This window comes from Lytechinus variegatus, chromosome 6, assembly GCF_018143015.1.
Source record: "Lytechinus variegatus isolate NC3 chromosome 6, Lvar_3.0, whole genome shotgun sequence".
In the NCBI taxonomy this organism is placed as follows: Eukaryota; Metazoa; Echinodermata; class Echinoidea; order Temnopleuroida; family Toxopneustidae; genus Lytechinus; species Lytechinus variegatus.
Genome location: NC_054745.1, coordinates 22,871,714 through 22,897,729, shown reverse-complemented (window position 1 = coordinate 22,897,729; position 26,016 = coordinate 22,871,714). Strand labels below are relative to the sequence as shown.

Genomic DNA, 26,016 nt, shown 5'->3' with positions numbered 1-26,016 from the left:
TGTTAGTCCGAAAACGAAATGAGGTTCGTAATTCCGAAGGTTCGTTAGTCCGAAAACTAGGTGAGGTTCGTAATTCCGAAGGTTCGTTAATCCGAAAAAGAAATGAGGTTCGTAATTCCAAACGTTCGTTAGTCCGAATACGAAATGATTAACGAACCTTATCATGCTTATCTCGTTTTCAGACTAACGAACCTTATTTCGTTTTCGAATAAACGAACCTTTGGAACATCAAACCTTATTTTGTTTTCGGATTATCAAACCTTCGGAATAACGAATCTTCGGAGGAACGCCAAAAATGTTCGGATTAACGAACCTTTTTCCATTTCCAGATTAACGAACATCGACGTATAGGCAATTTACGTGTTTCGGAATTACGAAGTGTAACCGTTTTAAGAGGGGGGGGGGGGGGGGGGGAGGAGATGAGCCGATACAACCACGAGTGGTAGCCTCAGTGCTCCGTCTTAAAAGACACTCACTGAAATCTTATCCTGGTAAGGTTCCCATGGTAATGCATCCCCCATCCCTAAATAAAAGAAAGAGAGAGAGACAGACGGACGGACGGTCAGAAGGAAAATATAAGGTAGGGAACGAGGAGAAACAAAAAGAAAGAAGTAGAGGGAAGGGGAAGAGAGAGGGAAAACGTGGAGGAAAATAAAAGAATTGGGTAGGGGAAAGAAAAGGAGAAGGGGGAAAACAGAATGAAAAGTGGAAGGAATAACGAGAAAAAGAGAAGAGAGAGGAAAAAAATAGGGAATGAGAGGGAGAGAGGCTAGAAAAGAAGTAAAGAGAGAAAACGAGAAGGGAGAGAAGGGGAAGGGAGAGAGGAAGAAAGAAGAAAGGAAAAAAGAAGATGGGGTGGTGAAGGAGAAAAAAGAAGGGAATGAAAAAGAGAAGGGAAGGAGGGGAATTAAGGAAGGGGAGAAAGAGAAAATGAGAAGTGGAAGGTGAGGAGAGAAAAGGGAAGGGAAGACAAAGAGAAAGAAGGGAAGATGAAAAGTAAAAAGCGAAAAATGAAGGGAAAAGGAGAGAGGAAATACACATAAAACAAGAAAAGGAGAAGGGAGAAAATGGAAAAGGAGAGGGGAAAGAAGAGGGAGAGAGGAGAGAGAGAGAAAGGAGAAGAGAGAAAGAATGGAAAGAAGGAAAAAAATGTTGAAGAGTGAAGGGAAAGAAAAGGAGAAGGGAAGTAAATGTAGCGTCAGGATAAACGAAGGAGGGGGAGGGGGGGGGTCAGAAAGGAGAAATTATAGGAATGGGAAAGGGGAGACCTTTTCCACCAGACTGCAAATCGATAGCGATGCGTCAGGGTGGTTGGGGTCTACCACGCTTCTACCCTAGTCGGAGCAGGCCGAAACTTGGCGAAAAAATAATCCTTCCCAACATATTCCTGCTTTTACCTCAACAGGAGTGGTAAACTGCCAATGCGTCTATTGCCAATTCGTCCACACATTATATGGTCTACCCTCATTTAGTCTAATGCCATTCTTTGCTTCAACATTTCGAATAAATAAACCCTTGGACCGTCTTCATTAGAGGAATGATTTTTTTTCACCCTGCCGTTGTCGAGGCAGGGCAGTCAGAAGTTATGGATTGGGATTGGGGTCTTAAAATTGCTTAGGGAGTTGTAGAAGGTCCAGTGCCTTGTGCTGTTTTTTATAGAAGAAAATATTTTCTGTCTTGAAGCCATTGGTTTATGTTTTTCCGCTCACGTGATAAGCACTGAAATGGCAAGGAATCTACAATTGATGTGATAAAGACCCAATGAGAAAAACTTATAATTTTTGGTGGATTATAGGATTTTTCCTTCATGAGTCGGGAGTTACAACAATCGTGTGAGGATTTTAATTCATGAAGAGTAAATCAACTTTATTTATGCAATAATAATCGCCCTTCCACACGGTTAAATGAAAAATCGTAATTTGAATGATGATTTCATTAAAAAAAAAAGCCTATTATAATGGCGATTTTTTTTTAGCACGTGTGAAGCCAAACAAGAACAAGATGAGAATCACAAACGCTAATCACTATCACGAATTCAAATTTTACTCCAGAGGTGAATTCCAGGGCCTTTTTTACACGTGAATCTGGAATCATAATTTCATGACGATTGCAATTCGTCTTTACAATCATCGGACATTTCGCACAAAAAATTCGTAACGTAATTTGAGTGAAACTAAATGGAATTCACCTCCGGAGTAGATATTTTTCATTCGTGATTGTGATTTGCGTTCGTGATTCTTGCTTGGTTTCACACGTGTTAAAGAAATTCTGCTAGAAACTCGTCGTTAGCCCAATTTTCACTGGAATCATCATTCAAATTACGATTGTTTTTAGCGTGTGAATTACAGGGCGGCCGGTGAAGTTTCACACAAATTACGGTACGAATTTGCGTGTGAAAGGCTTGACCTCCAAAGCATCTTGTTGGAGGCGGAGCTTACGTGACCTTTTGCCATGCACTCATCGTAGTTTTTATTTGCGATGCAGTGTTTTGATTGGCAAGTCACCAAGCACACATACCGCCTTCGCTCGGGAATTCCAATACAAATCACAGTTTTCGGTGAGCGTGTGAAAGGTCCGATGATTCTAAAGACGAATTGCAATCATCAATACAATGATGACTCAAGATTCACGTGTGCAAAGGCCATAAATTATATTTCTTCTATGTCACCTCATCTTAAACGCTATTGAATCTTTTGCAACTCTCATTTCTAAAAAAGAACCAATGAAACAGGAAAAAAAATCAAAGAAAAAAAATCAAAGGTGCAGGCATGAACTCTGTTTAGGCATTTGATTTTGAAGAGGAAATAAAATGAGATGAGATTTACCACCCTTTCACACGGCAAAATAAATTCGTAATTTTTATGATGATTTCAATGAGAATAAGGCCTAACGCCGATTTTTTTTTTAGCATGTGTGAAACCAAACCAGAACGTGATTAGAATCACGATGCTAATCACAATCACGAATTCAAATTCTACTCCAGAGGTGAATTCCAGTTAGTTTCACTAAAATTACAGTTTTCGAGTGAGCGTGTGAAAGGTTCGATGATTTTAAAGACGAATTGCAATCGTCAATACAGTGATGATGCAAGATTCACGTGTGAAAAAGCCCTTTATGAAACGCAATGACCTGTTATAATACTTCACTATACTGCATAGATTCCGTTGTGTCACTGTGTGTTGTAGGATTCATTTTAATTGTGTAGTCAATCTATCAAGGCCCTAACAGTATCATGATTATACAGTTAGGGCCAATGGCGGTTAATTTCCATTTCAATACACAGATTTATCACCTATATGGCGAAATACATATATATATATATATGTATATATATATATATATATATATATATATATATATATATATATATATATATATATATATATATATATAATGAGAGGGGCGTGGATATATGTACCAATCGCTTTGATCATTGTTTATAATATATGTGTGAAGAGTAGAGTAGAATCAAGGATGAAGCAAAGTATACACTATGTTGTAAAGCTTTCGGCCCTGGCCTTCTTCAGTTTTTATTTGCTAAACAAAACAAATAAAGCAAATCATAGAATAAGCAACAGAACAAACAAAATGTAAATAATAGCAAATTGAATCAAAACCAAAACAAAAGAATAAGAGAAATCAAATGGTAATACACGGAATAACAAACTAAGGATCATACTTCTCCTTCTTCTTTTCCCACTTCCTCTTGCTCTTCATCTTCTTCCGATGTTTGTCTTTCATTCATCTGGTCGGAACCTTAATTGTATTTTTGTTTTTTTATATACTTGGAATGAGTACATACATTTTGTTTTTTGCCGTCCATGTAGTTCATACATGTATTTCTACGCCATTTTGTAAATATAATTAAATATGAATAGAGAGTATTTTTTTACCTTATATCCTATATGTCGCACGGAAAGTCACTCCTTTCCAACCTTTATTGCTCATTAGTTCTGCTCAAATACACACATTTTTCTGAGTACGCCCTCTTCGCCTTTAATACGTTTTACTTTGTAAATAACACACGCACGGTACACAACACCACCCTAGTTCAGGAGAATTTGCTATGACCCATGTCAGGTACTTTTCACTTTACTTTTCATTTCTGTCGAGTATGATCCTTAGTTTGTTATTCCGTGTATTACCATTTGATTTCTCTTATTCTTTTGTTTTGGTTTTGATTCAATTTGCTATTATTTACATTTTGTTTGTTCTGTTGCTTATTCTATGATTTGCTTTATTTGTTTTGTTTAGCAAATAAAAACTGAAGAAGGCCAGGGCCGAAAGCTTTACAACATAGTGTATACTTTGCTTCATCCTTGATTCTACTCTACTCTTCACACACACACACACACACACACACATATATATATATATATATATATATATATATATATATATATATATATATATATATATATATATATATATCGTTGAAAATCATGTTACAAGACAGGGTATTTCACTCTTACGTCACAATTTAGGGCATTTTTTAGTCAAGCAAAATCGAATTTTGTCAATACATGCCCCTCTAAAAATTGTTTATAAACATAATAGGGACGACTGGCAGCCATGTGGAATATAAAACTAAAGCATTTATCACCTACATGACATAATTATATATTTCGTTAGCAACCATGCTCCCAGACAGTAAGCATACTTTACTTATAGATCACAAATACAATTTTAGTATTTTAGTTCTCACTCTTGCGAAAATTATCTTTTTGCCCATTCATCCATGTATTGTACATAACAGAGTATACAGTGGTCTAATGCAGCCAATTTGAATATCAAGTAAATCATTTTTTTGTAAAAATCGTGTGTTCAGATATCATTTCACTATTGGGTAGCAAATCTAGGCTCTTTATAGCCAATGCGCGTGCAATTTAATTTGTTGGGATTCGCATAATTTATAATAATAATAATATAGGATATTTATATTGCGCACATTTCCACTTTGTTAGGTGCTCAAGGCGCTCCTATATTACCCGGCTAAGCTAGGCGTTCATAGCGCACACAGCTTCTTAAGGAATTACTTCCTACCGGTTCCCATTTACCTCACCTGGGTCGAGTGCAGCACATCGTGGATCAGTTTCTTGCTGAAGGAAATTACGCCATGGCTGGGATTCGAACCCACGACCCTCTGTTTCAAAGTCCGAAGACTAATCCACTGGGCCACAACGCTCCACAATTTGCCGCACATTGCTGGATTTTGCCAATTTTCGGAAAAATATTTGACGTTAGGCTAGTGGCATCATTTAAATTTGGAGTCGGCTTCATGGAATTGACAAGAAACTTTCAAAAAAAAAAAACATGAGAAAGAATGTCATACCTTCTCTAGCCTCAAGGGTGGAAATCTCGCTCCTAAGGTATATGGGAGACCGGGAATTAGAAAAATTGACAAAAAAGGGTAATCACCCAAAATGTAACGTCCTCTCGTCCAAAATAAAAGTTTTATTTCAATTTTAAATGATGTATTTTGTCGTGTACAGGATGAAGTTTTTGTAATTTCTACTCTGTTTTGATACTGTTTTTTGTTTCATCTTGTAAATCGATTTTTATTTAGATTTTGATTTACCGATTGAGGGCGTATTGCCTTTTGTCCAGTCAAGGGAAGCTTGTCGCTTGTCCGTAGTAGTTGTTAAATTTCTTTAATTTCGTGATACGAGGGGGATACGAGCCAAATAACGTAAGTATATTATTTGGTTTAATTTGAAGTTTATTATATAGTTATATTATCAGATAAGCCGAGTGGCATGCTGAAATATTGTTCTTAAGCAATGAAATTAATGTGTCTAATTTATGTAGGCCGAGTGATTTTGTTCAAATGAAAACGCCGCACACATGTGCGTGTACATGCATGCATCACGTAATAGAAAGCGTACGTGGCGGTAGTTTGTAAGAAAGGCAATCCACTTAAATTTGGCGCCTTCGGGCACGTGATGTATGCATTGTCATTAGCCATGTAAACATAAAGAAGTAAGCAGAAACGCTTTTAAAGTCGTAGTTGATTTCCTTTATTATGAAAACTGTTTTACAAAAGGGTGAATTTAGGGTGCATTTATCAATACATGACATTAAAAGTATGCTCGTACTTGATAATGACATTGAAGCATGTAAGTTGTAATGCAAGTCAACGTTATTCGCCTGTTTGGAAATTCGTAGACATTATGTGCCATGACATGTTGTCAATTCAGCTTAAACAAGTATTGCTTATTTTGTTATTAAATTGCAGATTGAACCAGTCTCATTGTGCACACATCAACACTATACTAAGGACTCTGTCTGATTCTTGGGTTTTGTTTAGTTTCGACGTATCACACGCCACATATTTCTTTCCATAAAAAATAGTGGGGGGACATTTAATATTGTGCCCAGCTCTTACTATTTTCGATAGATGGGACACGCCCCCCTAGGATTCCCGCCCATGTCTAGTCTGGACTCTGCTGGTCGTTTTGTCAATTATATTTCCGATGAAAATTATCAATACTAACTTTCTGGTGACCAATTTTTTTATAAAGTGCTACCCTATCATGTCTACGTCATCAAAACTTGTATCTCTGTTGAGTGGCTCAAAATTGTTTCAAAACCTTTCTTTTTACTTCTTAATTTCTTTTTGCGCTTTGAGCACTCTACACTCTTTTTAAGACAGGTGTACTTACAGTGTTGCAATTAAGGGATCTCCAAATTTTCAAAATTTTGTGATTTTGGGAAGCCTTTTGGGACGGATAAAAACTATTTTGGGATTGAAATAAATTTGGGGATTTTTCATGCAGTTTGGGGGATTTTTGAAGGTTTTGATGAAAAGCACCAAGACTCGTTATTTTTCAGTAATATGATGCTAAAATACATAGAGATATATTACTCTCTTATGCTAACAATCTACATGTACAGCTACAGTGTACCGTACCGGAGATCATCCGCAATTCAACCGATGAATTCATTACATTGAACTTCATTCGCTGTACGGCGGTACGATTAATAGTGGGGTTGCCAAATCTACTTTGCATCGAAACTTAAAGAAATTTTTTTTGCTGTGTACCGGTAAGGTGTGAACAAATGAACAGGTATTAACTAATTTTAGGCAATAACCATGATAAATGTCCTCACTTTTTTCAGAAATTATTGTGATTTTAAACATTTGGGGATTCGGGGTCCAGTTTGGGGATTTTTCGAGTGCCTTTTGGGGATTTTCCTCAGCTCGGACCTGGCAACACTTTGTACTTATTGTTATTATTATTATTATCATAAATACTGTTATCACTGTTATTATCATTATGATGGGATACCACCCATTCAAGGCCATAGGCCCCCTATCTGCTTCCAAGCAGATATTCTTAGGTGGATAAAGATGGATAAAGACTATGATCTCATGAATACAATTATGGGTAAATAACAGTTTAAATAATCATTATTTACCATGATAATACGAAATTCATTGCCACGATCGAGTCACATTGAAAAAGAAATCAGGCAATCAGATAAGATTCGGAAATGTAAAATTGAACAGAATTCATATTTCACTCTACCTGGGAAGAGCAAAAGCAATAAATCAATAAAATTTAAGTATTTTGATGCAAAATAGTTTTCTTTCTTTTGTTTTTCCGGAACATCTGCTACACGGGGCCCTGGGAATGTTTTTTTTGGCTGGGGGTGTTGAAGGCATAAATTCAGGGGCGGATCGAGTTTTCGCTAATATGGGGGGGGGGGGGGGCGGGATTTCACCCACATTTTCCCCAATCGGCCACTCAAAGATCATTTTTGTTTTTTTCTTCGTTAAAGTCATTTCTTTGTTTTATTCTTCTAAAACGTAGTAATCTCATAACCCATATTTGAATAGTGCGAGCGCGAAGCGCGAGCAACTTTTTTTTTTCGAGATCTCATGTATCCTTTTCCTAGATGTCCAACATTCTGGGCAATGTTTGTGATCCTGAACAAATGCGTATATAACGATCAAAAAGGGACCTGTTGAAGAATGTTTGTAGTTAGCCATAAAGCGAAACATATTCAATGATCAAATAGTTCGCGCGAGCTGAAAAAAATTGACATTCCAACCCCCCCCCCCAAAAAAAAAAATGGAATTTCTAAGCATATTTTGTCATCATGGGCAAGATAGGCTTATAACTAAACAATGCGAGTGCGAAGCGTGAGCGGAAAAAAAGAGATTTTGACCTAAAATGGTCACTCGATGTTTTGTAAATCATGGAAAAAACGGGTAATTGGGTATCTTAAATCAATAATATGAGCGCGAAGCGCAAGCAGAAAATTTTAGTCTGAAACTGGATAATTTAAGCAAGTTTTAAATAAAGAACAAGCTGTGTATCTCAATAAACATGCATGCGTGTTTCTAAGATTTATACCTAGTATCTGGGCATTCTAAATATATTTTAGCATGAAAAACAATGTGATCGCGAAGAGCTGAAAATATTTGTTATTCCTTTTGATAAAAAAGGGTCAATTTAAGCATTGTTAAACTCAAGAAATGTGAAGGAAAATTTTGAAGAGGATATCATGGATCGCTCTTATTAAATGATGTGAGTGCAAAGCGCAAGCTGATATTTTTATTTTGACCTAGGACTGGACATTCTAAGGACATTTTGTCATCATATGAAAATGACGACTTTTTTCCATTCCATTTCTAAGCGCGAGATATTCCATTCTTGAAAAAAAGAACAATTTAACTATTAGGAATTCATGGAAATGCTATTTTTTTATTTGTTAATCCGAATAAGCCTAATGACAGCCCGACATTTGTTGATATTAATTCCTGAAAACTTGATATTTTAAGCACTTTTGTAATCATGAATAGGCCGCATGGGTTAATATATTCGTAAGATCCGGTCTCTAACCTCAACTGTAGAGACCATGAAGATGATAGGTCTTATAACCCTTTCCTTCATTTTACCAAGTCTCTGGGCAATCTCGACCTCCGAGTCAATACTGAGAAAGTCTTTCAAGACATTGTTCACAATCACTGACGACGGACCTCGTCTTTACTCTTTTGGGCCAAAATTACAAAGTATCAAGTTGCATCTCCATGAGTATCGCTCAAGTTTCTCGTTGACAGCTTTAATGTGACCAATCTTGGCTACACAGGTAGACATGTCCTTGGAAAAAAAGTTTACTGTTTTTTTTTCAATATCAGTTGTAGCAGACTCACACTCATGAGCTTTCCAGATTGGCTTGTTTAGACTTATAAGCTCATGAATGCATAGAATCCTGACCAGCAAGTATGGACTTCAACGACTGACTTTCGAATTGTTCAAAGTCCGGTTTATCTGACTACAAATAAAAATACATGCGCGAAGAACACTTCAAACTAGCAGAGCAATTACTCACAAAATATGACACAGATCTGTCAAAAGTTTCCACACCGTTAGTCCACCTAATCCTCTAAATTCCTGACAACAGATATCACACTGATTTCCGATAAAAGTGATATTTATGTCATACATATACATGTATTGTACATAATAGTGTATACAGTGGTCTAAGGTAGCCAATTTGAATATCAAGTAAATATTTTTTTTGTGAAAATCGTGTTTTCAGATATTATTTGACTCCTGGGTCACGCTAACATAGGCTCTTTATAGTAAATGTGGGTGCAGTTCTATTGGGGAATTCGCATTACATGTATTTGTGCCCATTTCTGTTTTTTGCTAATTTCTGGAAAAAAATGTTCAACGTTAAGCGAGTGGCATCATTCAAATTTGGAGTCGGCTTCAAGGAATTGACAAGAAACTAAAAAAAATCAACAAAACTTGAATCTCTGTTGAGTGGCTCAAAATTGTTTTAAAACCTTTCTTTTTACTTCTTAATTTCTTTTTGCGTTTTGAGCACTATACAGAGTGGATTGACTGAGTGTAAGACAAAACACCTTCAGTTTTAGAGTGATTAATGACTGGAATTTTTTACCTGCTGAGGTAGTCACAGCATCAACAATCAAGATAAAGCTAGACAAATCTGGTCCGCGTGGCATTATGTTCATGCATGGGAATAGTGCCTCTTTCATTTCAATCCATTGGCACAGTACATTGCACAAACAGCACAGACTCAGTTTTTTAATTTATCCAAGTTAGGAAGACAACGAGATAGCTAGACCTGGAAACTTGACTACAGGAACAAATGTATTTTCCAGTAGTTGCGGTATAAAGGTATAAAGGCAATTTACACAGGTGTAGACCTATTTATTATTATTATTATTATTATAACAAAATGCTGTTATAACTGTTATTATCATTTGTGTTGGGATACCACCCATTCAAGGCCATAGGCCCCCTACCTGCTTCCAAGCAGATATTCCTAGGTGGATAAAATGGATAAAGATTATGATCTCATGAATACAATGGGTAAAAAAACAGTTTCTATAATTATTATATACCATGATAATACGAAATTCATTCATTACCATGATCGAGTCACATTGAAAAGAAATCAGGCAATGAGATAGGATTCGGATTTGTAAAATTGATCAGAATTCATATTTAACTCTACCTGCATGACCTGGGAAGAGCAAAAGCAATAAATCAATAAAATTGAAGTATTTTGATGGAAAATAGTTTTCTTTCTTTTGTTTTTTTCCGGAACATCTGCTACATCGACTGAAAATTGCTGACAGTTTAGAGAACCAAAACATTGATCATTCTGCCCGTTTATCATGTTTATTTGTTTGGAAACAGACATATTTAGTTGTTTTCCAAACTGAAAACAGGAGATATATGCAGGTTGCACTCTAGCCTAGTCTAGGTCTGTACAATTTTTATTTTCTCTCTAAGCCTCTTTGAGGGGTTGGAAAAAAATGCTGTCATTTTGCAATGCACGTTATAGTCAGGTTCACTATGTTCATATTTTAGCTTTCGCCGGATTTTTGGGGAGAAATTAAAAACTATATATTTGATTTTGATTTGATTTTATTGTTTACTTCTACAATTACATCATTCGTATATAATACATTTTCCATAACATAACAAACATAGTATATTGAGAACTTTTTTGGCATGAATCATAACTAAATGTACTAAAATTATCATTACAAACAAAACTGATCTCATACCAAATTAGTTAACATTTACAATTTGCAGGAGAATGATTGTCATCATAAGCAGATTGCTTGAAAAAATGACAACCCCAGGTTAAAACTCATTGATTAATATAATACATTAATACAGCAGAATCGATATACAGTACATTTCATTAAAACAGCAGTAATGTAATTTTAGCAATGAAGATGGAGATGATAAGGATGAAGATGATGGTGAAATGGTGAAGATTAAGGCGATGGAGAGGATGATGGTGATGACACATCGACACAGAAATTTTACTTCAAATATTCTGATATCAACATAGATTTAACGTTTGCCTTAAATGAGTAAAGAGACGTGGATCTTTTTATAGATTCTGATAGAGAGTTCCACAAATCAGGACCATGGTGTCTTATGGATCTCTGCGCAATAAGCAATTTGGGGTTGATTAAATGGAAATTAGAAGAGTTCCGCGTAGGGTATGAATGGATAGATGTGTTCATAGTATAAAAATTATGAAATGAAGGTGGGAGCATGTTATTTACGTATTTGAACATAAGCAGTAAGCATTGAAATGAATTTATGTCAAAAATTGTTAGAGTCTTTAGTTTATGGAATAATGGATTTGTGTGTGATAAATATTGCGAATTAGTACAAATTCGATTGCTTTTTTCTGTAATAAGTATATTGTATTAATTTTAGTTTTTGCACACGTTGCCCAAACTATAATGCAGTACGAAATATACGACAATATTAATGAATTGTATAGTACAACGAGTGTAGTATGAGGAATTATGTTTTTTCATTTTGTAAAGTACACCTACGTTTCTGGAGATGTTAGTAGTTATCCAACGTATATGTTCATTCCAATTTAAATGTTCATCTACTGTGACACCTAAAAACTTTATTTCTTGTTTTCCTTTTGAGTATATATTTTATATATATATATATATATATATATATGTATATATATATATATATATATATATATATATATATATATATATATATATATATATATATATATATATATATATATATAATATATATATATAATAATATATATATATATAATGATGAACACATAGGCTATCAGCAAAATATGTTTCATAAATTGACGATAAAAATATTCATATAATATAATATATTATAATACAATACGATACAATATAATATATATATATAACTTAATTTATTAGAATATACCCTAGTTTCTTCTTCCTCTATTACGCCCTTCCCCTTTTCTCCTTTTCACCCGTTCTTTTTGGCCAGCCGATTGGGGGGGGGGAGCACGTGATCCCCCCTCTGCCCCCCCCCCGTAGTTACGCCACTGGTTAGGGTCAATGACCTATGATCATGTCGGGGTATAAATTTTAGGTTTCTATTTATAATGTCATCTTAACTTCAGAAGTATATATCATGAACCCTTGAAATAAGGATATTCAAGTATCACTGACCAACAATTTCATTTGAATTAACATGCGAATTGATATACTAAAAATGTGTTTCGAAAACATTTCTTATGTTTATTAAGAAAAAAATGCAATGACTTAACTTAAACACTTTTAAATCTGGATTCATTACTGAATTTGTGCACAAATAGATTAACAGCAAATACTAAACTAACTAAGGCTTACACAAGCGTAGACAGATATCGTAGTAAAGACACTCTTTATAGGATATACTTTATGCATTCATGAATATTGTTCTTTAAAATCAAATCGACAATTTTAGAGGTATATACACAAGGGGATGAAGCGAAAAAAATCAGATTCTAAAGAAATTATAGAATTTTTGAAAAACGACTGGGAGCTGTATAATATATGATATGGCCGGGCATGTACAGTTGCCCGGTTTGGTAATGGCGGACGATCTCCAGGGTCGGCGCGAGATTTGCCTGGAGTCAGCTCCCTAGCTTTAATCTATAATGTGTTACGCCCATGTGGGACATTGAATGGGTGTGGCCAGTAGAGATGACGCCAAAGGTTTGTTGTTCACGTGATAAAGACAAAGTTCATCCAGGTAATGCAAAAACAAACAAGCAAAAGTTGTTTTCTTCCTTTAATAATTTGTTGTCACCAGCCATGTAAGAGCTGGATAGGGGTGGCCAGTGTAGATGAACGTGAGACATTTGAGCTACAGCATGAAAATTATATCAAAGCAGCTTAAAGAAAAAATCGGCCTTTTCCTCCTTAAATAAAGTATTGTTACTACCCACTTTGCATTAATTATCCTAATCAATTGCTACAATGATATAATCATAATTCGGTTTGCTCGGTATCATCTGTCTTGATATTTTGAACGCGAGCCAAATCTCTGCCATTTGTCGTCACTGGCCACACCCATTTAGGTCTTGTATGGGCGTGACAACTGCTCCTATTATTTTCACCAAGAACGTCAGTATTCCTAGTGCTGATATCATCAACTCCATTATTATTCAGATTTGGGTATGGTAGTCCGCAGTATCAATTTCTAATCAGTTGTCTGCTTGTTTCGAACGAGGACGGTAGTCTTGTTTCCTTCAAAGATGACTTCCGTTCTGAGACTGTTTTTTTGCTGTTATGCTATTGGCATGGTTGCTGCCCAAGATACTGGACCGCCTAGTTCTGGTAAGTTACGGTGCCCGTTTCATCAAACTTGTTATGGTAACAAATTTGCAATAAAAGTATCAGATGATACATGCACCCCAACATCATGAACATAACAAACAGCCTTTCTATGTGCTTTTTATATTTCTTATGATGTAGAATTTGTGTAATTTTTTTTTATATTGATTGTATTTTTATGTAAATGATTGTAAAGGGTTATGCAATCCGGCATTTCAGCCGCTATAGACTGTTGTTGAAATAAATCGTTTTAAATGAATAAATTTTAAAAAGATGATGTGGACTGGAAAAATAATCAACTTTAAATGTACCATTGATACTTTCTTAGATGCATGTTACTTTACGATATAGGAAAAATGCTTTCTACAATTTTTTTTATTCACAATCAAGAGAAAAAATTCCCCTTTGGGTCTTTTGTAAAAAAGACTCTGTAACGGCCTTACATGTTTCTTTATTGAGGGAGGGGGGGGGGGGCATGCCCTCAAGTGAAACCGATTTGGGATGAAATAATTTCTCTTATTAGAAAACCCCAATATTGTACCTTCCACTTTTTTTTGAAAATGTTTGGTATACTACGTTACGTTAAGTTTTTAACTTAAATATAGGCCTCTCAGCTGTTAAAACATTACATGTAATCTGTTAATTTCAGAATAAACCCTTGAGTATCGATGGTTTCAAGGCCTTGTTGAAATGCATCATGGACTTAGAATATCACCAATATTGCCCCCTCCCTAAAAAAAGGGGAACTCGCTTAATCGATAATTTCTTGTTCAACAACAGCGGTAAAAAATATAGAATTTGTATTAGATATGCCCAGATAATCGGAAAATTGCTTGTTTGAAGAAGGGACTTTCATGAGCCAGGTTTACCCCCTATAGAGGAAAAAAAAGTTGTTAAAAATATTGGTAATAATTTCAGTTTCTTCAACAACTTCATCATTATCCTTTATTTTAGTTATGCTTGTTTTGTAATTTCATAAATTCATGGCTTGTTTTAAAATCTGCCATGTACCTTGCATGTCGTTCTATTAACTGTAATTGTTTCGTGAAGTATTTTTCTTTGCTAGTCGTATTGTTTTAGTCAAAATATTTTTGTATCTGGAATACTTGATTTTAGTTTGCTCAATACCTTTTATCTTGAATTTATAGTACAAATAATTTTTTTCTGTTTCTAGAACGTAAAATTAATTTGGAAATCCATGGAAGTCTTGGTGTTTTTGTACGCCGTTTCTTGGGTCTTTTACTTTTTGGAATTAAGTATCTAATTTATTACAAAATATATCAAGGAAGTGTTCAAGTGTTGCATTAAAATCATCTCTGTTGTAGACACGCGACCAGTCAGAAGATTCTAGAGAAGCTTCAAGTCGGGCTATGTTATCATGAGTTGGTCTTCGTCTTGATGGCCGGTGTAGATTGTTCAGTGGGCGCCTATGGGTGCAATGTGACATAATTGGAAAAAAAGATCGGTTATGTCTGATATGACGACAGTAGAATCCGGCGAAGGCAGAGTGTTAAAAAAAAAATATCTATAAGTGTGGCGGAATGAGTCGCCATACGAGTGGGTTTCGATATCAAAGGCAAGAATGAGACATTCAAGAATACATCGAGGAATTCATGGGATGTTTTTATGTTCACGTTTCAAAATCTCAATATTAAAGTCTTCCATTGTAAAGACGCCTTTGTTTACAAATCTTTAAATAAATCTGAAACTTAGCTTGTTAGGTATGCTCATTCACAATGTAATTATCCTCTATAAAGTTCCCGAATGAATCGATGACCATCATGGAATTGTATTTCATGATTAATCATTAAACTAGAATTAATTTCAAGCTGCGCTTACCATTTTTTTTGGCCGATGTACGGAATTGATTTGGATCCGGTTAAGTAAAGGGGGCATGTGCAGTTCTCCGTTGAGAAAACGTATCATGTGGATCATGCGCGTTTCTTTCAATGAAAATATATCAAAAAGTATACGGACCTATACGAAAAGCATACGGGGCTATTTGCAGCAATGTGTGATGTGCTTTTTATTTAATCATACTTTCTCACGTGATCACAAATTGGTCAGTCGTTAATCTAAAACTCTCATGATTATTCATATCAAGGAAATTAATATTCACTCAGCAAAAAAGTTCTTGGACACTTATAAAAGTTGAAACATTCCATATAGATATTTGATTAAAGGCAAATTATTGTATGTCAACATGACCAGACAATATTCCTCTTCCAGTATGACATGACATTTTCATGTGAACAGTCATGCATGGATGGTTAAATGCTTTAAACAATAGCAATGTCAGTAAAAGAAAATTGCAAGAAATGGACCACTCAAATGATAATGATTTGGCCATCCTGTACGCATACATTTAACAATTTCAATAGGTGGTTATCATTCGAATTAAATGCTTAGGGATGCATCATGAGATGCATAATAAGATGGATCATTTGGACACTCACTTTCAAGATGAAGCTTTCCAATAATTTTTTCCTTGCAATTTCCTTTTACTGACATTGCTATTGTTTAATGCCTGAAACCAGCCATGCACTGACTGATCCATTCTTGCAATTTTCTTTTACTGACATTGCTATTGTTTAGAGCATATAACCACCCATGCATGACTGTTTACATGGAAATGTCTAGTCATACTGGAAGAGGAATATTGTCTGGTCATGATGACATTCAATAATCAAATATCTATATGGAATATTTTAACTTTTATAAGTGTCCAGGAACTTTTTTTGCTGAGTGTATATAATTCTATCATTTCAACTTTTGCTTACCAGAAAGGGGAGGTAGTATTAGTATTGGTAGTTTCGCTTACCAGAAAGGGTAGGTAGTATTGGTAGCTCCTTTTATTACAACTAGCAGCAATTACCCGTGGCAGCACAGGGGGTAGGAGTCATTTTTCTTTATCAAAGTGTGTGGGGGGGGGGAGGGGGTGACAATCTTGTATGTACAGCTAGACTGCCTATTCACACTGAGAGCCAAGCAGTTTATTGATGAAATATATTTAGACAACTGATTCATAGCAGATTTCTCTTTCAATATAGATAGGAGGTCAATTAAGTTAAGCATCTTGGGTTGAACTGGAGGAAGAAATTCATAATCATTACAGAGTGAAATCCAAATCTAACTATAAAATGGAAAAATGTATTAGAACACGGTGTATTCAGTAAGCAGTCAAGAGGCAATTATTGTGATATAGAAATGTTATGATTACATGTATTGGGTCAGAAATAAATATGTAAATACATATCACATTTACCTTACAATGTACATTAGACTGCGGTTGTTTGTACTTTTTAAATTAAAGGTTGCTCAATCAAATATAAGTATGGCAGGATGTCGAAAAGTGAGAGTGAGAAAAGGGGAGGGGGGTGATAAAATGAGTGAGACAGTCTGCAAAATCATTTTACCAATGCTTGTTTATTACGATCACACTACATTAGTATTTTGTTAATCACACAGAAATAAAGTTTAACATATGAATTGGCGAACATAATACTAAATGTAGTTCATTTATATTTGTAAATGAATTGTAGAGACATTAATTTTGTTGAATGTTTGTAGCAAAGAAAGAAAATGCCAGTGTTACCAATGTTCCGAAGAAAATCTGATCAAATTTGCCCTTAAATAAAAGGGTTAATAGCAAATCTATTAAGAAATTTTTAATTTTGGGTTTTAGAACTTATCACTGAGTTGATTATCAGACTCAACCAAACAACTTCATCACATGTTGGAATTTTGATTTACTGCGGCGTTAATCATTCAATATAAATATTATGTCTTACGTCAAAATACTAACCATGCACTAAACTGTGTGCAACACAGCACTGGCACAGCTTGGCCTTGGAGCATTGAGTGGCAGGTTGCTGAATCTGTTAAAATACAGGATTAAATATAAAGGATGTTTTAATGAAACCGGGCAAAAACATTAAATCTAGACCCTTACCCCCCAGCATATAGGCGCCGGAAGTGGGTGGGGCTGGGCAGTCACCCCCCCCCAAAAAAAAAAAAAAGTGGGGGGGGGGGCGAAACATATTTTCGCCGCCCCCCCCAAAAAAAAAAGTAGTAGTAATAGTATCATAGTTATTATTATTAAAAGTAGTAGTTGTAATAGTGTATATATAAAGTGTTCAAACTCTTACTTTACCTCACAGGTTTTTATGTTTAATAGAAAGAATTGTATTTTGTTAATCACACAGAAATAAAGTTTTACATATGAATTGGCAAACATAATGTTTGAATATAGTTAATTTATTTGTAAATGAATTTTAGAGACATTAATTTTATTGAATGTGTGTAGCAAAAAAAAAAGAAAAAATGCCAGTGTTGCCAATTTGCAGAAGAAAATCTGATCAAATTTGCCTTTAAATAAAAGGGTTAATAGCAAATCTATATAAGACAATTATAATTTTGGGTTTTGGAACTTAGCACTAAGTTGATTATCTGACTCAACCAAACAACTTCATCATATGTTGGAATTTAGATTTACTGCGGCATCAATCATTCAATATAAATATTACATTTTACGTCAAAATACTAACCATGCACTGAACTGTGTACAACAGAGAACTGGCACAGTTTGATTTTGGAGCGTTGAGTAGCAGGTAGCCCAATCTGTTAAAATATAGGATTAAATACAAAGGATGTGTTAATGAAACTGGGTAGAAACATTAGATGTAGACCCTCACCCCCCCCCCCCCAGCAAACCCCCAGTCAACACTTGTTTTCAAAAAGCCAAGTCAGAATAGGGTTAACCTCTTTGTGATAACTGCCCACATTTTGTGCTTTGACTCAGTAACCTACGATTCAGAGCCTTAAAAAATATATATTGGATGCATCAGCAGAAGGAGCTAAAATATCTGCACACAATAAGCTCATTTTTGCAGTGTTATACCACTTCGCATTTAGCATCAGGATTTAAAAGAAAGAAATATAGTACTGAAATCATTAAATTGGCAAGACATGTCTGTAAAATCATTTACCAATGTTGTTTATTACGATCACACTACATTAGTATTTTCTAATCACACAGAAATAAAGTTTAACATATGAATTGGCGAAAATAATACTAAATATAGTTCATTTATATTTGTAAATGAATTTTAGAGACATTAATTTTGTTGAATGTGTGTAGCAAAAAAAAAATGACAGTGTTACCAATGTTCCGAAGAAAATCTGATCAACTTTGCCCTTAAATAAAAGGGTTAATAGCAAATCTGTTAAGAAATTTTTAATTTCGGGTTTTGGAACTTAGCACTGAGTTGATTATCAGACTCAACCAAACAACTTCATCACATGTTGGAATTTAGATTTACTGCGGCATTAATCATTAAATATTATGTCTTACGTCAAATACTAACCATGCACTGAACTGTGTGCAACAGAGCACTGGCACAGCTTGGCCTTGGAGCATTGAGTGGCAGGTAGCTGAATCTGTTAAAATACAGGATTAAATATAAAGGATGTTTTAATGAAACTTGGTAGGTAGGTCATTGGATTGACCTAATTATCAAGAAAAGGTAACCTTCTCAAAGATTCATCATGAAGGTTTTATCTCCTGATTTCACTGATGCTGACATAGATTCTAGGCCTACAAATAATACTCTCACTTCATTCTCACCTGATCAGCAAGCAGGTGACAGTGAAGTGAGAATATTGTTTGTATGTCAAAGAAATCGGGAGATAAAACCTTTGTGATGCAGTTTTGCAACATGTACCGTCGCAAGAAATACACATCGCTTGTGAGTTGTGTTACGCGTTTGCGATTACTGCTGCTGCATAGAGTAAGTGCAAGTGACGCGTGTAGCGGTATCCTCAGCGGGGCCTAGTAGGTACCAATCCTGCAGACGCTAGCTGAAACCCTAATATCCTAATCCTAACCCTAATCCTAACCATAACCCTAATCCTAATCCTCATCCTAATCTTATGAATATTTATATAATATTGACTGGCCTTGAGGGGAACATCAAATATATTGCCAGCAAATGAATCATATTGGCCCGAGTCTTTAGACGAGGGCAATATGGGTCATTTAAGGGCAATATATTTGATGTTCCCCGAAAGAAGAGCCAGTCAATATTTTTATTATCATCCAAATCAGATATCTAGAGCAAAAATCATGATAATAGGGATATTTCTTTTAAAAATAGAATTCTATTGTGTCATGTTAATATCGGTCTAGGCTCTGCACTTAACCATTATGACGTACTTGCAAGCGCTCGGATTCAGCGTTGTCTTTACTATGACGTATATTGTTGGTGGGCGAATCCTTATGAAGCGTATCTCTTTATACGCATCCACAAATGCCCGGATGTGAGACCAGGGAAAATACAAAGGTATATTTTGCTTCGTCTCTGCATGCAAAGTAAATACGCGCATTGAGACCGAGGAAAATACAAACGATATACCTACCCTTCCCGATATTCAGAAAATGTAGGGCAATACGGTTTTGTAAATGACCAGCTCAGATGTCTGATACGGGTGATAATTAAGAATATTTATGAGCTTGCGTCTGCAGGATTGGTACCTATTTAGTGGTTACCGGCCTAGTATTGGATATAACCACACGCGTGTTGCCACATGTTTGTGACTGTATACACTGCCTATAACATAAAAACTTTCTTACCACTTATGACCAGCATTTGACAGTAGCCTAGGGCTAGGCTATAGACTTCTAGATCTTGAGCCTTTTAAGTAACAAATGTATCATACGTTAGAATGACATAATGGGGCTTCACTGCAGAATCATTCACAATAAAAGAAATAAATAGGTTTGTCAGAAAGTCGTACTCACAGGTACGGTAACCACATCGGCCGATTACGGTATGTTGTTTACGTTTCAGCAGCGCGCACACATGCATATATGCATGCAGCCAGCGCATGAGTAAGTACGTACCGTATACCGTACCATACCCGGTCGACAGTCCGCATGATGGCATGCATGCTTTGTATTTCGCTGACCCGAGAGAGGTCAGCGAAGGGACTGGGAACTTCGAAGCTATACTCAGGGCTGCGAAAAGGAATGCCAAAAAGTTACGAATTGTAAAAAAAACTTAAAATAATGCGACCAAAATACCACAAACAACCCCCCTCGTGACAATCTGTGAATAATTTAAGCATGTTTAGAAAAAATTCCAGCTCCATTGAGTGGAAAACCACGGAGAAAAGCTGCGTCAAACAAACGGAAGGACACACAAGATTAGCCAAATTATAGTAAGGATGCTATAAAACATTGGATTTCCTTTCCCAATGATATAAAGGAAATATGAAACTTTTTGCACTTTAAGAGGAAAGAAAAATGAAAGATCATCTTTCACTTGAGAGTCAAAAACAAGATGCAAATGATATGTTGTACGGTTGAGTTAGCCTGAATACTGACCTTGTTCTTTTCTCTTCTCTACCAGGTACTATTATGTATTTTACATAGTTTGAATTGAGCTTCGATATGTCCTTTCTTCTATTCTTTCTATTTCTTTTATCGCTCTCCTCTTCGTGTTGTTATTGTTGTCGCCGTTTTTGCTGTTGTTCATCTTATTTATTTTCCTTCCTCATCTTTTTCTTCCGTCTCCTACTCCTCGTCCCTCTCCTTCTTTTCTTCTTCTTCGTTATATCATTGCATATATTATCTATATATCTTATTTATTGTCTATATATCTTATTTATTGGTAAAAGTAATTTTTTTCTTCATTGTTAATATGTAAATAGTATAATTTTACCATTTTATTATCTTAATTCTGTATATTGAGGACCCCACTGGAAATAAGCTTTCGAGCTTTCGTGGGTCATCCTGTGCAGGCCTGTTGTTTTAATGCTACTGTATATGTTATGGTGACTTGCCAAATCAAATCAAATCAAAATCTTTATTTTTGTTTATCTTAGTCTCATGTCGTTTATCAATATAATAATCGGTGACTTTTGGCAGTTGACCCCCGCCCCCCCCCAAAAAAAAAGTTCTACGACCACAAAAAGTTGGAAAAATAATAGGAAAAGAAAAAAAAAGCAAAGTAGTATTATCGAATATTTCTTAAATGATGTTGAGTTCTATTACAAAAGTATATTTTCATATTTGATCAATATTTATTTTTTATCTTGATGCAGACGTTGGTAAAATATTTATCTTTGATGACTCTATACCCGCCATTCTCTATGCTAACCTGCCAAAACCAGGCGTTGACATCAACATTCTAGAATCGCGCTTCAATGTGATTCGTCTTGCTAAGGATAGTATTGTACGCGGAATCGACTACGACCCGGGGAATAGATTGGTGTACTGGTGCGATTCTTTTGCTGATAAAATATATCGAATCCCAATTGATGGAGAGAGTTCCAAAGAAGTCCTTACAAATACAATCGGTGAGTATAAAAGAAAACGATTTTTTAAAGACATCTGCATGTCTGCATGGGGGTTATTTGGCATGTTTCATTCATAACATTGTTAAAAATCTCTCATTAAACCTTATTAAAATCAGAGCTTTTTTTTTGCTGTTGGTCAGTAGTTGGTTCTTTTTTAACCCAATTACATTATTATTATTTGTTAATTGATTCATTCTTTTCATTCACGGTAAAATCCCTATTAAGATACAAGGCTGTGTAACGAAAGGGCCGTGTAAACAAACAAAAACATAAATGTTACATATGACAATTCAAACAGAGTACATAATAGGGTCTATACTGAAGAAATGTAATTATTGCTAATACAATCAATAAATAAATTACAAAAAGTACAACGTAGAAATAAGAGCTGAACTTGAAGCATTTACCTGCTAACATTCAGTTTTGTGGTACTGAAAATAAAAATATTCCACTTTTCGCAGAATTTCAGGTGCTTTCTTATTCAAATGTATCCAGAATCATCTCATCGGCTACTAAATCCTCTCGACTTGACCCCATTCCTACATGGATTTTGAAAGAAAAAAAATGTTAATTTATTACCATTGCTCACAAATGTAATCAATCAATCTCTTTCTCTTTTCCTTGAAGCACATTCAGCAATCATCAAACGTTGTTTGAAGAAATCAGGGTTGGATGTAAATGGCATCAGTAATTATAGACAGGTCTCAAACTTAACATTTCTAGGTAAACTCATCGAAAAAAGGCGGCATGTACTCGACTACATGTAGGTGATCAAATTGAATCTAATATCATTTTTGATCCTCTCCAATCTGCCTATAGGCCAGGTCACAGCACCGAGTCAGCTCTGATCAAAGTAAAAAATGACATGTTTTCTTTCGACTCAAATAATGTAGTTTTTATGGTGCTGTTAGATTAATTTGCCGTGTTTGATACAATAGATCATAACATTTTCATATCCCGGTTATTCAATAGAATAGGCATTAGGTCCACAGTCTTATCCTGGTTCCAATCATAGTCCTATCTGGATCGATGGACTTCGCAAGTCGATATTGATAGCACATTGTCAAATCCCATAACTCTAGAATTTGGACTCCCTCAGGGGTCAATAGTCGGACCCATAGGCTACTCAATATATACTCTTCCAGTTGGAGATATCATCCGAAATCACTGTATCAATTATCATTTTTATGCTGACGACATACAATTATATGTTTCTTTTGATCCGAACACTCCTGGAGCTCTCAATAATGCACTGGTTAAACTCCAGAATTGTGTATCAGATATAAGACAGTGGATGATAGTGAATAAGCTGAAACTAAATGACAAAAAAAAAATGAATTTTTTGTTACGCCTCTACCATGTCTACTGATAACTTGCGCAATCTTCCAAATGTTCAACTTGATGTTGATGGTAAACTCATTAGACTATCAGAAAAAAATACGAACCTTGGTGTCATATTTGATCCCCGCATGTCAGTGTTGTACTATATCTCTCAGCACATTCACTTTTTATTTAAGGAACATTTCTAGAATCAGAAGGTTCATTGACCAGTCTGCCTGTCACAATGCTGTTCGTTCATTGGTTCTGTCTCGTATCGATTATTGCACTGGGCTCCTTTATACAATTCCCTCTAATTAATTTATCCGTATTCAACGACTACAAAATTGGGCAGCGCGATTGATTTTACAAGTTTCAGGAGATCATCCTTCCCAACCACTCTTTAATTCTATCCATTCCCTGCCGGAAAGAACAGTGTGTCCCACAGTGTGAAACACATTGTGAAAAGATCTTCACACTGTTAAATTGGAGCGTTTTAACATTGTGAATCACATCTTCACACTGTGAACGAGTAGATTCGCACTGTGAAATCAAACATCACTATGTGAACACTCTGTGGTAAACCACACTGTGGAGGTGTCCACAATGTGAATCATCTTCACACTGTTAAATTGGAGCGTTTTAACATTGTGAATCACATCTTCACAGAGTCGACTATGTGAACACACTGTGAACACACTGTTGGACACTGTGTTCTTTCCAGCAGGGTTGGCTTCCTTTTAAACGGAGAATTACGTTCAAATTACTCTTGATTGTCTACAACACATTGAATAAACAAGCTCCACAGCATTTAAGTAACTGCTTGAATCTGTATGTACACCAACTAGAGCCCTTAGGTCGGCCAGTAATCACTTTCGCCTCGCATATTCATTAACTCGTACATTAGCTGGTGACAGAACTTTTACGGTGTCGGCTTCAAAATCCTGGAACGACCTGCCGCTAATAATTAAACAGTCTGCAACATCGGCAATTTTCAAAAAGTCATTGAAAACTCATCTCTTTCGTACTTTGTAGTTTTTTTAAATATTACATTTAATTCATTCATTGTAGGCGCTTTGGGCCTAAAAGGGGAAAGCGCAGTACAAAATATAACTTATCTGATATGAAGAAAAGGACACATTATGATAAGGCAAATGCATAGGGGCACAGGGTACTCGTTAACACATACATGTACACCGTTTAAAAAAAACCCTGATTTTACATTAAAAAATACGATTTTGCAGAAAGCAATTATAGAATCATTCTGTAAATTCATAAAACAGGTATTTTTCTGCAATTCACAGAACAGGAAGGTCTGTTTAAAAAGGGGGAAAGTGTGTTTTCTTAAGGGAAATTTGTAAGGTTTCATACACCAAATACCAATTTCCTGTAAGATTACGCAATCTGGTAAAATTACAGGTGTTCTTGAGACTCTGCTGCAGGAACTTCTTTTAAGGATGAATTTTCTAACAGTGTCAAGTGGGTCCTTTTCATGTGAAAGAGACACTGAAGAAATTTCTGGATCTCACCAGAAACCGAACACACGGCACTGCACACCTCCAAGTCATCCCGAAAGACCCAGAAGCCATGAAGAAGGCCTAAGGCCGAAAGCTCAGATTAAATTGTGGTCTATCAGCAACGTCAAATCGTCTTGTCAAAATGAAACTCAACTCTCTAAGTATATATGGAAACTCAAAGAAGCAAACACCAAATTTGAATTTACGTGGGGGATAGAGAAGAAGTCTAACACTAATCTAAGAAAGAGTGGGCTCTGCAATCTCTGCCTAGAAGAGAAGTATATAATTATCACCAGTTAACAAAAGACTTTCTGCATGGCTGATCATCAACAAAACGGAGTGTCGAGAAAGCTTTCTTGTGAAATCTCTACACTTTATGAAATTATTGGAATTTAAGCCTTATTTCAAATAAACAGAACTTTGTTATTTCTCGACTGTTTTCTGTAATTCAGGTATCAAATTAAAGAGCTGATATTGAACTTCCTAAAAAATGATTTTATTTTTAAAACTCGAATACCGCCCGCCAAGTGACTTTTTGGTTTCCTATCTTCAAATTGTTTTTGCTCACTCATGCATGAATGAGGAATAATCTAAGTTATTTCACTTGAATGAGGAGATCCTAAACTTTACAATGATAGGTAATTTGTCTATTGTATTTGCGATTAAGGCATGATAAATCATCTTTAAACCTCGGTTTCATTGTTTGTGGGACGCACTGTATATAAACAGTGCGTCCTACAAAAAACGAAACCGAGATTTATCGATAATTTATCATTGGTACATTAATATTTGTTGAGCAAATTTGCTTTAGTAACCGTGTTAATAGTGATTGATTGCAAAGCTACGTTATCTGAAAAATACGTCTGCTTTATCCTTTTCAGATCCTTCTTCCTTGGCTCTTGATCTTGAGAAAGGGAAAATGTATTGGATTTCGGATATGTCGGCTGCTATCACAGAAGCCAATTTAGACGGTTCCTCTGTTGTATCTATCTTTGCCTACGCTAACGTGACTATGAGACCAACTGGGCTCCTGTTTGATCCGTTCTCTGAGTAAGTAGAAAATCATATTTCGGACTGTGTCTTACTGATCGCAAAGTTTAAGTTAACAGAATCCAACAAAATTAGCATTATCTTATTTCTTTAAACAGGGAATCCCATTTAACAATACATGTATGTTGGTCTCCCATGGGGCCCTGT

General features: G+C 35.5%; 1 long non-coding RNA gene across 1 annotated transcript; it reads left to right on the top strand.

Annotated features, from left to right (window-relative positions):
• The first annotated feature begins 5,606 nt into the window (after window positions 1–5,606).
• Window positions 5,607–25,864, top strand: LOC121416563. Its single transcript, XR_005970200.1, has 3 exons — window positions 5,607–5,689; window positions 21,731–21,985; window positions 25,701–25,864. It is a non-coding gene; the product is annotated as an uncharacterized LOC121416563 (long non-coding RNA).
• The last annotated feature ends 152 nt before the right edge of the window (window positions 25,865–26,016 follow it).